The 12,332-nt window shown below is 46.2% G+C and overlaps 1 protein-coding gene across 4 annotated transcripts in view; it reads right to left on the bottom strand.

Moving 5' to 3' along the window:
• Positions 1-12,332, bottom strand: part of ERI3 (ERI1 exoribonuclease family member 3) — a 310,298-nt gene that overhangs the window by 262,978 nt on the left and 34,988 nt on the right. The gene's annotated exons all lie outside the window — the stretch shown is intronic.

The raw sequence follows: 12,332 nt of genomic DNA, 5'->3' as shown, positions 1-12,332 counted from the left end.
TACACACAAACACTGGCTAGGCAAACATTTATTCCTTTGATCACCCCTAGATATTTAACCCTTCCCAGCCAGTGTCATTAGTACAGTGACAGTGCATATTTTGTAGCACTGATCACTGTAATGGTGTCACTGGTTCCCGCAAGGTGTCAGTTAGTGCCAGATTGCCCGCCATATTACCGCAGTCCCGCTATATAAAAATACATTTTTAAAAATCCCTGTATATTTCCCATAGTTTGTAGACGCTATAACTTTTGCGCAAACCAATCCATATACTCTTATTGGGATATTTTTTTTACCAAAAATATGTAGCAGAATACATATTGGCCTAAATTTACTAAGAAATTAGATTTTTCCAATTTCTTATTGGATAGGTTTTATAGCAGAAAGTAAAAATATTATTGTTTTTTTTTTTTTTTTTTTCAAAATTGCCGATTTTTTTTTTTTTGTTTATGGCGCAAAAAATAAAAAACACAGAGGTGATCGAATACAACCAAAAGAAAGCTCTTTTTTTTGTGAATAAAAAATATCAATTTTATTTTGGTACAGCGTCGCACAACCGAGCAATTGGTCAGGTAAAGTAACGCAGTGCCGTATCGCAAAAAATGGCCTGGTCATGAAGGGGGGTAAATCTTTTGGCGGGCAAGTAGATATAGAGTGTTTTGCACTTTTTTTTTTAGATACTGTTTACTTCATATTGCACTTTTGGCTATATTATACACAGGACATTTGTTATATTGGACAATATAATAGAAAGTAGGGCTGTTCACTTTTTTCCACTTGTTTATTTCTAATGAGCCTAATCATTTTCCCATTAATCACTAGAAATGAAGGAGTGGCTTGGCTAAGCTATGAAATGTCCTCAACATTACTGAACGAGTCCAGTTGAAGGTGTCCAAATCCTACTAGATATACCATGACCTGGATGAATGAGAACCTTCACAGACGCCTTTTCATTTCCGTCTAAGAGCGGGAGAAAGGAGGGAGGTCTTCTCTTTTGTCAGGCTAATAGAGACAAGTGTTGGGACCTTTGGAAGGTTCAATTCATCTCTCAGCTCTTTAATTTCATTGTGTGAGGCCCGCAACACAGTTATGAAATTACAGGGCGACATTCCAGGGTAAAAAAAAAACTAAAATATCACTTCTGAAGAGACAATAGAAAGCTTTAGAGCTCCGGGAGTGACATCATTCACACACGTCATTATAACCTAAAGGGACATCACTCTACAAAAGAAGATGGATGGAGGTGGGATCTGCACAGCTGACTCTGGAGGACAGAACTCCATACTTACCATACTCCACACACTTGCTAAGGAATTTTTTTAATTTACATATAGTTCTGCATGTGATTATTTTTATTTAAATCCTAACACCACAAGCTAATGAAAACCTATTTTTTTACATAAACGTTTAAATGTCCTGCTGGGTCCTTCCTCCGGGTATTCCTGTCCCTGCCTATATGACCTGGACATTTCCACTGACTGTCCACTAAAGGGCAGAAGTCACAAGTTTCTTCTATTATTTTATCAAGGAAGGAATCTGACCATCTGCCATTCCCCACACCAGGGGCAGTGTTCTTAATGGCCACAAGCAAAATCTCCGTGGACACTAGCACTGTTCCATTAGATGTAGACCAGCAAGTCTCGACCTTCTTACTCAAGAGATCCCTTGAAAGAATTGTCCAGGAACCCTGCTGATATTGATTCATTGGTGGCCAATGGAACCCAACTCACAATGGTGATCAGAATGTCACCTTTACAGACAGCGAAAAAAGATCATTGCTGTCATGCCGCTGGCTCTACCAAATGGTCCTAGATATGACACTATGTAGACACCACAGCCCAAAGAACCCATAGCAACCTCTAGATCAGGGGTAGGCAATCTTTCAGAGGTTGACATCTACCTGGACAACATGGAGGAAGTCAAAGATCCCCGGGGGTTAGGTTTAGGCAGCGCCCTTTAAAAAAACAAAAAACAAAAAACCTATCAGCCTCCCAATACAAAGATAGCATGAAGAACACAAGGTTTCACAGTAGTGTCCTCTGCCCCCCTTCACATCACCCCCCCCCCCCCCACACACACCACCACAGTATTGTCCTATGTCCCCCTTCACATCACCCTCCCACTGTCTGTAGTGTCCTCTGCCCCCCATACCAGTGTCCCCTGCCCCTTCATATTACCCCTCCCCCCAAAAAAAAAAACACTGCAGTGTCATCAAAACCTAACCAACACCTCCTGCCTTAGGAGAGCCCCCACATTGTGGTAGATCTGCCGAGGTCTAGTCATCAAGCCTAACCAACACCTTCTGTCATGGGACAGCCCCCACATTGTAGTAGGTCTAGCAAGGTCTAGTCATCAAGCCTAACCAACTCCTTCTGTATTGAGAGAGACCTCACATTGTGGCGGATCTGCCAAGGTCTAGTCATCAAGCCTAACCATCACCTTCTGCATCGGGAGAGCCCACACTTTGTGGCAGATTCACCAAGGTCTAGTGATCAAGCCTAACTAACACCTTCTGTTTTGATTGACAAAACCGATTCAAGTCAAGTGCCTTTGATCTGCTTGTTCAGGGTCAGAGAGTTGTCATCCTATAACAGGAAGTGCCGCCTGAACAAAAACCATCATGGTAGTGAAATGACAGTGCTTCCTATAGAACTGAAATCTAGAGACTCTGGGCAGTGTTCTATTTCAGTCATGATAGACCTGTGCTGTGGACTTGTGATGGACTCTAAAGATGACCCTCTGGCACTCTTGTTGTCGATTTCACTGAATTTTTTCAATTTGGGAGGCCATCGCCACTTGGGAGAGCCCCCATATTGTGGTAGATCTGCCGAGGTCTAGTGATCAGGCCTAACCAACACCTTCTGCCTTGAGAGAGCCCCCATATTGCGGTAGATTTGCCGAGGTCTAGTGATCAAGCGTAATGAACACCTTCCGCACTTGAGAGAGCACCCACATAGAGGAAGATATGCCAAGGTCTAGTCATCAAGCCTAACCAACACCTTCTGCTTTGATGGACAAAAAGATCCAAGTCAAGTGCCTTCCATCTTCATGTTCAGGGACTCTTCTGGCACTGTCGATTTCATTGGAATTTTGCAGTTTGGGAGACCATTGCCCCTTAGGAGAGCTCCCACATTGTGGCAAATCTGCCGAGATCTAGTCATTAAGTCTAACCAACACCTGCCGCCTTAGAAGGGGCCCCACATTGTGGTAGATCTGCTAAGGTCTAGTCATGAAGCCTAATCAACACCTTCTGTTTTGAGGGACAAAAAAGATTCAAGTCAAATGCCTTCCATCTACTGGTTCAGGGACAGAGAGTTGTCATCCTATAACAAGAAGTGCCGGAACAAGCACAAGCATGGCAGGATCTCCAAGGAATATTATATAAAAAAAAAAAAAAAAAAGAAGGTTAAACATGACAGCCAATAACCAGCATTTTTAGAAGGAAGGCTCGGCAAAGTTGTTGCTGTGTTTACATACAGTGCATCCAGGAGGAATTCACAGCGCTTCACTTTTTCCACATTTTGTTATGTTACAGCCTTATTCCAAAAATATATTAGATTCATTATTTTCCTCAAATTCTACAAACATTACCCCATAATGACAAGGTGAAAGAAGTTTGTTTGAAATCTTTGCAAATTTATTAAAGGTGCATTCTGTTTCCACTGATCATCCTTGAGATGTTTCTACAACGTGATTGGAGTCCACCTGTGGTAAATTCAGTTGATTGGATATGATTTGGAAAGGCACACACCTGTCTATATAAGGTCCCAAAGGTAACAGTGCATGTCAGAGCTCAAACCAAGCTGTGAAGTCCAAGAAATTGTCTGTAGACCTCGGAGACAGGATTGTATGGAGGTACAGATCTGGGGGAAGGGTACAGAAACATGAAGGTCCCAATGAGCACAGTGGCCTTCATCATCTGTAAATGGAAGAAGTTTGGAACCACCAGGACTCTTCCTAGAGTGGGCCGCCCGGCCAAACTGAGCGATCAGGGGAGAAAGGCCTTAGGAAGGTGACCAAGAACCCGATGGTCACGCTGACAGAGCTCCAGCATTTCTCTGTGGAGAAAGGAAAACCTTCCAGAAGAACAACCATCTCTGCACCACTCCACCAATTAGCCCTGTATGGTAGAGAGGCCAGACGGAAGCCACTCCTCAGTAAAAGGCACATGACAGCCCATCTGGAGTTTGCCAAAAGACACTGAAAGATTCTCAGACCATGAGAAACAAAATTCTCTGGTCTGATGAAACAAAGATTGAACTCTTTGGCCTGAATGGAAAGGGTCATGTCTTCAGGAAACCAGGCACCGCTCATCACCTGGTCAATGTCATCCCTACAGTGAAGCATGGTGGTGGCAGCCTCATGCTGTGGGGATGTTTTCCAGCGGCAGCAGCTAGGAGACTAGTCAGGATTGAGGGAAAGATGAATCCAACAATGTACAGAGATATTCTTGATGAAAACCTGCTTCGGAGTGCTCTGGACCTCAGAGTGGGGCGAAGCCAACAGGACAATGACCCTAAGCACACACCCAAGATAACAAAGGAGCGGCTACGGGACAACTCTGTGAATGTCCTTGAGTGGCCCAGCCAGAGCCCAGACTTGAACCCGATTGAACATCTCTGGAGAGATCTGAAAATGGCTGTGCACCGACGTCCCCATCCAACCTGATGGAGCTTGAGAGGTCCTGCAAAGAAGAATGGGAGAAACTGCCCAAAAATAGGAGTGCCAAGCTTGTAGCATCATACTCAACAAGACTTGAGGCTGTAATTGGTGCCAAAGGAGCTTCACCAAAGTATTGAGCAAAGGCTGTGATACTTATGTACATGGGAGGAGCCTGTGATACTTATGTACATGGGAGGAGCCTGTGATACTTATGTACATGGGAGGAACCTGCGATACTTGTGTACATGGGAGGAGCCTGTGATACTTGTGTACATGGGAGGAGCCTGTGATACTTGTGTACATGGGAGGAGCCTGTGATACTTGTGTACATGGGAGGAGCCTGTGATACTTGTGTACATGGAGGAGCCTGTGATACTTGTGTACATGGGAGGAGCCTGTGATACTTATGTACATGGGAGGAGCCTGTGATACTTAAATACATGGGAGGAGCCTGTGATACTTATGTACATGGAGGAGCCTGTGATACTTATGTACATGGGAGGAGCCTGTGATACTTATGTACATGGGAGGAGCCTGTGATACTTATGTACATGGGAGGAGCCTGTGATACTTATGTACATGGGAGGAGCCTGTGATACTTGTGTACATGGGAGGAGTCTGTGATACTTGTGTACATGGGAGGAGTCTGTGATACTTATGTACATGGGAGGAGCCTGTGATACTTAAATACATGGGAGGAGCCTGTGATACTTATGTACATGGGAGGAGCCTGTGATACTTATGTACATGGGATTTTTTCATTTTTTATTTTTAATAAATTTGCAAAGATTTCAAACTTCTTTCACGTTGTCATTATGGGGGATTGTTTGTGGATCTTTGAGGAAAAATAATGAATTTAATCCATTTTGGAATAAGGCTGTAACATAACAAAATGTGGAAAAGGTGAAATGTGGAAAAAGTGAAGCGCTGTGAATACTTTCCTGGAAGCACTGTATGACATCATGAAGAAATTATCTAGAAATTATCTAGGATATCATGAAGAAATTATCTAGGGAGATGCATAAAAGTATTTTTTTATTTTGGATATAATGGTCTCAAACACCAAAATTCAGAGAAGACACTTTATTATGATGATGTAAAGAAGATACTCGAACATCGGGAGGTAAACATTCGCCCGTGTTGTGTACAGGAACGCGCTGCCCCCAGTTAATTATACGGAAGGCCTGACAAATCCTCGCTGTTAAAAAAACCAAAACTCATTTTCCGCCTTACCTCTTTTATCTTTTTTGATTTACACCATGGGCAGTCCCCTAAATAATTTATGGCGGGTTAAATTTATTGCAGAGCCCAGGCTGGCTGAGAAATTCAAATTGCCAAATAATTAGATTTTAGGGCAAAGCTTATAAATTATCCGTCGATTTGTCCGGCCTTGTTTGTCAGCTGCCTTGTGCTGCGGGTCATCGCTGGCATTTGCCTCTTTGGGTTTTAATTGCTGATCTGCGGCCGTGACAGATGAAAACTGATGCTTTCTTCTCAGGGCTGGTGGAGGCCGCTGGAGCCGCGGAGGGTTATTTAGAGAGGCATTTCTGATGGCTACAATACGGCGTGTTTGTAATAACAGAGATGACAGGACGGCGGGATGTGCGCGGGGGGGGGGGGGGGGATTTTACAAGCCGCCATACGGTATAAATCTAAGAGGCGAAGGGCTCGCTTCTCACTACAAGGCTTGTCCGGAGATCGCAGAAAAACGCATGTTACACCAGTGTGTGGAATTCACATCCTGCCAAAATACAATTGGCATGGGAGCCAGGGCGTTTGCTGTGGTGCACTGCAGTGCAGGTGTGTTCCTTGTTAACAGACCTCTGCAGAGAGACCACTGCTTCCATACAGAGAGCAAAAGAGACATTTCTATGCATGTTGCTGGCAGGGGACAGGCTTTTTAATCAGGCTGTGACAGCCTAAACTGTAAGGGCTCCTTCAGACAGGGGAAAAAGAGGGGGGAGGGGGGGCAGCTGAGCCGCAGTTTTAATGCCCCCTCCCAGAATGCTGACAATACAGCCATTGCCCCATCACCTTGCTGCAGCATAAATAGATACCCAACATGTCAGGCTTTAAAACTGCGCAAACTCTTGGAATGGAGCCAAACTACGGTACTTAAAAATCTCAATAGGCGACACATAAAAATTTTTTACAGGTTACCCGTTAGGTGTTACAGAGGAGGTCTAGCGCTAGAATTATCGCTCTCGATTGTGGCGATACTTCACGTGTGTGGTGTGAACACCATTTCCATATGTGGACGCGACTTACGTATGCAGATAAATGGGGTGCTTTCATTTTATTTATTTTCACTTATTTATTTTTTTTATACTGTCCCTTTATTTTATTTTTTTTTCAAAGTTTCCGCATTTACTTGATTAGCGAAACTGATAAAAGTAACAAACAAGATGAATATAAAATATAAAAATAAATAAATAAAAAATTGTTAAAAAAGTAACACAAAAATCAGCAAAAAACAAATAAATAAATAATAATAGTAGCTAAGTGGAGAAGGGGAAGGAGGAGTCGCTTAAGAGTTAATTGGGGTTAAAAAGGAATACATTTTATTAAAAAAAAAAAAAATAGCTTGTAGGATTTCTTTACTTCTCATGCAGTGCAATCCCCCCCCCCCCCATTAAAGTGGTTATAAAGGCAGAAGGTTTTTTTACCTTCATAATTTCTATGCAGCAAGGTAAAAAAAACCTTCAGGGTCGGTTCACACCACATGCAGTCCAGTGCGTTTTTTTTTTTTCTGCATCAAAAACGCATGGAAGGTAGGTTATATGGTTTACAATGGCATTATTCACACCAAGTACGGTCAGAACATGCGGTATTTTTCTTTCTGGACTGTATTGGAACGCAGTAAAACGCATCAAAACTGGAATGCAATGGAACATATCAAAGTTGCACCGGTCCCTAGTACAGTGGAGAAAAAAAAGGAAAAAAGAAGAAAAACGCATCTGGAATGCATCCAAAATGCACCGAATTCGCTAAAAACGCGCATGCAGAAACGCATCTGAAACTGATCTGGAGTGCGTTTTCGTGGTGTGAACCGGCCCTCAGGGGGGCAGCTCCCCCTAATACTTACCTGAGCCCCATCTGCAATAGACCCGCTCTGCCGCAGTTCAAGGGGGTTAGGCGGTCGGAAAGCGATTAAAATATCTAATTTTTTGGGGGTTTTATGTTATTTTCTTAAAGTGCTTCTAAAGCCTTGTTTTTTTTTTTTTGTTCTGTTCTTTAACCCCTTGGAGCCGACACCTCCTGGCCCTTTAAGGGGTTTAGGATGCTGCAGGGCGGGTGTATGATCATGTGAGCGCTGCGATCGTCTTATCACATCGGTCACGTGATGGGAAAGCTTCTGATCGCAAGCAGCAATAATAATAATACCCCGTAACTGTACCGGGAGCTCCATGCTCAGTCCCGAGCCTCCTCTGCGCATCTATGGGACACACACAGCGTTGCTCAGTCCGGCCCCCCCCCCCCTCCTCACCGGCTGTGATTGACAGTAGTGGGAGCCAATGGCTGAGTCTCAGCTAATCAGGAGAGGAGATCCCGGGAGAGCAGATCCAGGTGGGGCTCAGATAAGTATTAGGGGGAGCTGCCCCCTCAGGGCTGGTTCCCACCACGAAAACGCACTCCAGATCCGTTTCGGATGCGTTTCTGAAAGCGCGTTTTTAGCGCATTCGAGTGCGTTTTTGATGCATTTCTGGATGCATTCCAGATGCATATTTTCTTCTTTTTTTCCACTGTACTGGGGACCGGTGCGTTTTTGATGCGTTCCATTGCACTCCAGTGTGTTTTTGATGCGTTTTCAGGAAATACAATTCCCATAATGCCTGGTCATGTCTGAGAATGTCAGAGTTTTACAATGCCTCATGGGATGTGTAGTTCCACAACAGCTGGAGGTCCGTAGTTTGGAGGTTTCTTGCCCTAAACGATGGATGGGGGAGACCTGCTCTATTGGGTCCTTTACACACGGGGCCCTCTAGGAGCATAGCATCCCTCGCAGCATTCGGTGCACCCAGGAGGAATAGGTGCATCGTCCAGCCAGCCATAGACTTTGTCAGAGTGTCTGCGGCGGGGGGGCTGGTTGCTGCACCGGCCACTCCCAGGGGTATTAAAACGTCAGGATGAGCGCACTGCAACGTCATTTAAAGCTGAACTCCGGGCAGAAATAGGAAGCCACTTATGTAAATGAGATCACTTATTTTTGTTTATTTTGTAGTGTACTGTAATAATGTCACAGCAGGTGGAGGGACCCAGGCAGCTCAGGCTGCTAGTCTAGCCCCGCCCACCAATTAATACAATATGATTGACAGGCTGGAAGAGTCCTAGTATGCCCCGCCCACCCATGACTACAATATGACTGACAGGCTGGAAGAGCCCTAGTATGCCCTGCCCACCCACGACTACAATATGATTGACAGGCTGGAAGAGCCTTAATATGCCCCGCCCACCCACGACTACAATGATTGACAGGCTGGAAGAGCCCTAGTATTCCCCGCCCACCCACGACTACAATGATTGACAGGCTGGAAGAGCCCTAGTATTCCCCGCCCACCCACGACTACAATATGATTGACAGGCTGGAAGAGCCCTAGTATGCTCCGCCCACCCACGACTACAATATGATTGACTGGCTGGAAGAGCCCTAGTATGCCCCGCCCACCCATCACTACAATATGACTGACAGGCTGGAAGAGCCCTAGTATGCTCCGCCCACCCACGACTACAATATGATTGACAGGCTGGAAGAGCCCTACTATGCCCTGCCTACCCATGACTACAATATGATTGACAGGCTGGAAGAGCCCTAGTATGCTCCGCCCACCCACGACTACAATATGATTGACAGGCTGGAAGAGCCCTAGTATGCCCCGCCCACCCATGACTACAATATGATTGACAGGCTGGAAGAGTCCTAGTATGCTCCGCCCACCCACGACTACAATATGATTGACAGGCTGGAAGAGCCCTAGTATGCCCCGCCCACCCACGACTACAATATGATTGACAGGCTGGAAGAGCCCTAGTATTCCCGCCCACCCATGACTACAATATGATTGACTGGCTGGAAGAGCCCTACTATGCCCTGCCTACCCATGACTACAATATGATTGACAGGCTGGAAAAGCCCTAGTATGCTCCGCCCACCCACGACTACAATATGATTGACAGGCTGGAAGAGCCCTAGTATGCCCCGCCCACCCATGACTACAATATGATTGACAGGCTGGAAGAGTCCTAGTATGCTCCGCCCACCCACGACTAAAATATGATTGACAGGCTGGAAGAGCCCTAGTATGCCCCGCCCACCCACGACTACAATATGACTGACAGGCTGGAAGAGCCCTAGTATTCCCGCCCACCCATGACTACAATATGATTGACAGGCTGGAAGAGCCCTAGTATTCCCGCCCACCCATGACTACAATATGATTGACAGGCTGGAAGAGCCTTAATATGCCCCGCCCACCCACGACTACAATGATTGACAGGCTGGAAGAGCCCTAGTATTCCCCGCCCACCCACGACTACAATATGATTGACAGGCTGGAAGAGCCCTAGTATGCCCCGCCCACCCATCACTACAATATGACTGACAGGCTGGAAGAGCCCTAGTATGCTCCGCCCACCCACGACTACAATATGATTGACAGGCTGGAAGAGCCCTAGTATGCCCCGCCCACCCATGACTACAATATGATTGACAGGCTGGAAGAGTCCTAGTATGCTCCGCCCACCCACGACTACAATATGATTGACAGGCTGGAAGAGCCCTAGTATTCCCGCCCACCCATGACTACAATATGATTGACTGGCTGGAAGAGCCCTACTATGCCCTGCCTACCCATGACTACAATATGATTGACAGGCTGGAAGAGCCCTAGTATGCTCCGCCCACCCACGACTACAATGATTGACAGGCTGGAAGAGCCCTAGTATGCCCCGCCCACCCATGACTACAATATGATTGACAGGCTGGAAGAGTCCTAGTATGCTCCGCCCACCCACGACTACAATGTGATTGACAGGCTGGAAGAGCCCTAGTATTCCCGCCCACCCATGACTACAATATGATTGACAGGCTGGAAGAGCCCTAGTATTCCCGCCCACCCATGACTACAATATGATTGACAGGCTGGAAGAGTCATAGTATGCCCCGCCCACCCATCACAACAATATGATTGACAGGTTGGAAGAGTGCTAGTCTGCCCCTCCTACTCATGGCTACAATAGCTAATCAACAGGCTGGAAGAGTCATAGTATGCCCCGCCCACCCATCACTACAATATGATTGATAGGCTGGAAGAGTCATAGTATTCCCCGCCTACTCATGGCTACAATATGATTGACAGGCTGCAAGAGTCATAGTATGCCCCGCCTACTCATGGCTACAATATTATTGACAGGCTGGAAGAGTCATAGTATGCCCCACCTACTCATGGCTACAATATGATTGACTACTAGTTCTGATGCATTATGGGACCTCTAGTTTGATCAGGTGTGCAGAATCTATGTGAAAGTAGGCACCAGTCTGATCCCCTCTCCAAGTCACCAACCCTCCACCTTCCCAGCGAATGACGATTCTTCGGCCTCAGGAACTCGGACATTTAGACCCCTTTCACACTGGCAGTGCTCGGCCGTTAACGCTAAATCGCCACTCGTTTTTAGTGCTGTTTTAGCGACGCTTTTGCAACACTTTTCGGCCGCTAGCGGGGCGCTTTTTACCAAAAAAAAAATGCTAAAAGGTCCAGTTTTGCAGCTTTTTCAAAGTGCTTTTGAGGCGCTGCCCATTCATCGCAATGGGCAGGGCGTTTTGGGGGCGCTAATTACAGCGCTCCAATCCCGCCCCAAAGATCCGGCTTGCAGGACTTTTCGTAACGTCCCGCAAGAGAACTGCCCCACTGCATCGAATGGGAAGTGTTTTTCAGAGGCGATTTCTAGCGCTAAAGTACCTGAAAACCGCCCGGTGTAACACTAGCCGTACTAGCGGAGTGGTGCTTTCCCATGCCTGGGGAGCTGCAGGTGCCGCCTACAATCACCAATACATGTGAATGGTGGGACGTGATTAGCGGTCATACAAGCAAAGTCACATTCAGCCATTTACCTGTATTGGCAGCTGTACGAGGAACCTGCAGCTCCCTGGGTGTGGGAAAGGACCAGTGCATGAGACTGAATAGAAGAGGATTCATGGGGAAGAGTTCAGAGTTTCCCCATTTCAACCTGACCCCACCCACCCCACCTCACCCAGACCAATGGAGCGCTTCCTTCCACAATCTACCCTCTGGCAAAATAACCAAATTACGTTTTGCCGCACTCCATAATAAATCGCTCAGAGCAGCTTTATAAATTGTCAGGACGGATATCTGCCATGAATTAGGGCTGAATTAGAGTGAGCTACACGTTATGGGTGGGTGGGGCTGACTAGGATTCTTCCAGCCTGCCAATCAGCTTTTATAGTCGTGGGGTGGGTGGGGCAGACTAGGATTCTTCCAGCCAGCCAATCAGCTTTTATAGTCGTGGGGTGGGTGGGGCAGACTAGGATTCTTCCAGCCAGCCAATCAGCTTTTATAGTCGTGGGGTGGGGCAGACTAGGATTCTTCCAGCCAGCCAATCAGCTTTTATAGTCGTGGGGTGGGTGGGGCAGACTAGGATTCTTCCAGCCAGCC

Source organism: Aquarana catesbeiana, linkage group LG07 (assembly GCF_042186555.1).
Source record: "Aquarana catesbeiana isolate 2022-GZ linkage group LG07, ASM4218655v1, whole genome shotgun sequence".
NCBI lineage: Eukaryota > Metazoa > Chordata > Amphibia > Anura > Ranidae > Aquarana > Aquarana catesbeiana.
This window is presented reverse-complemented; position numbering and strand designations above follow the sequence as displayed.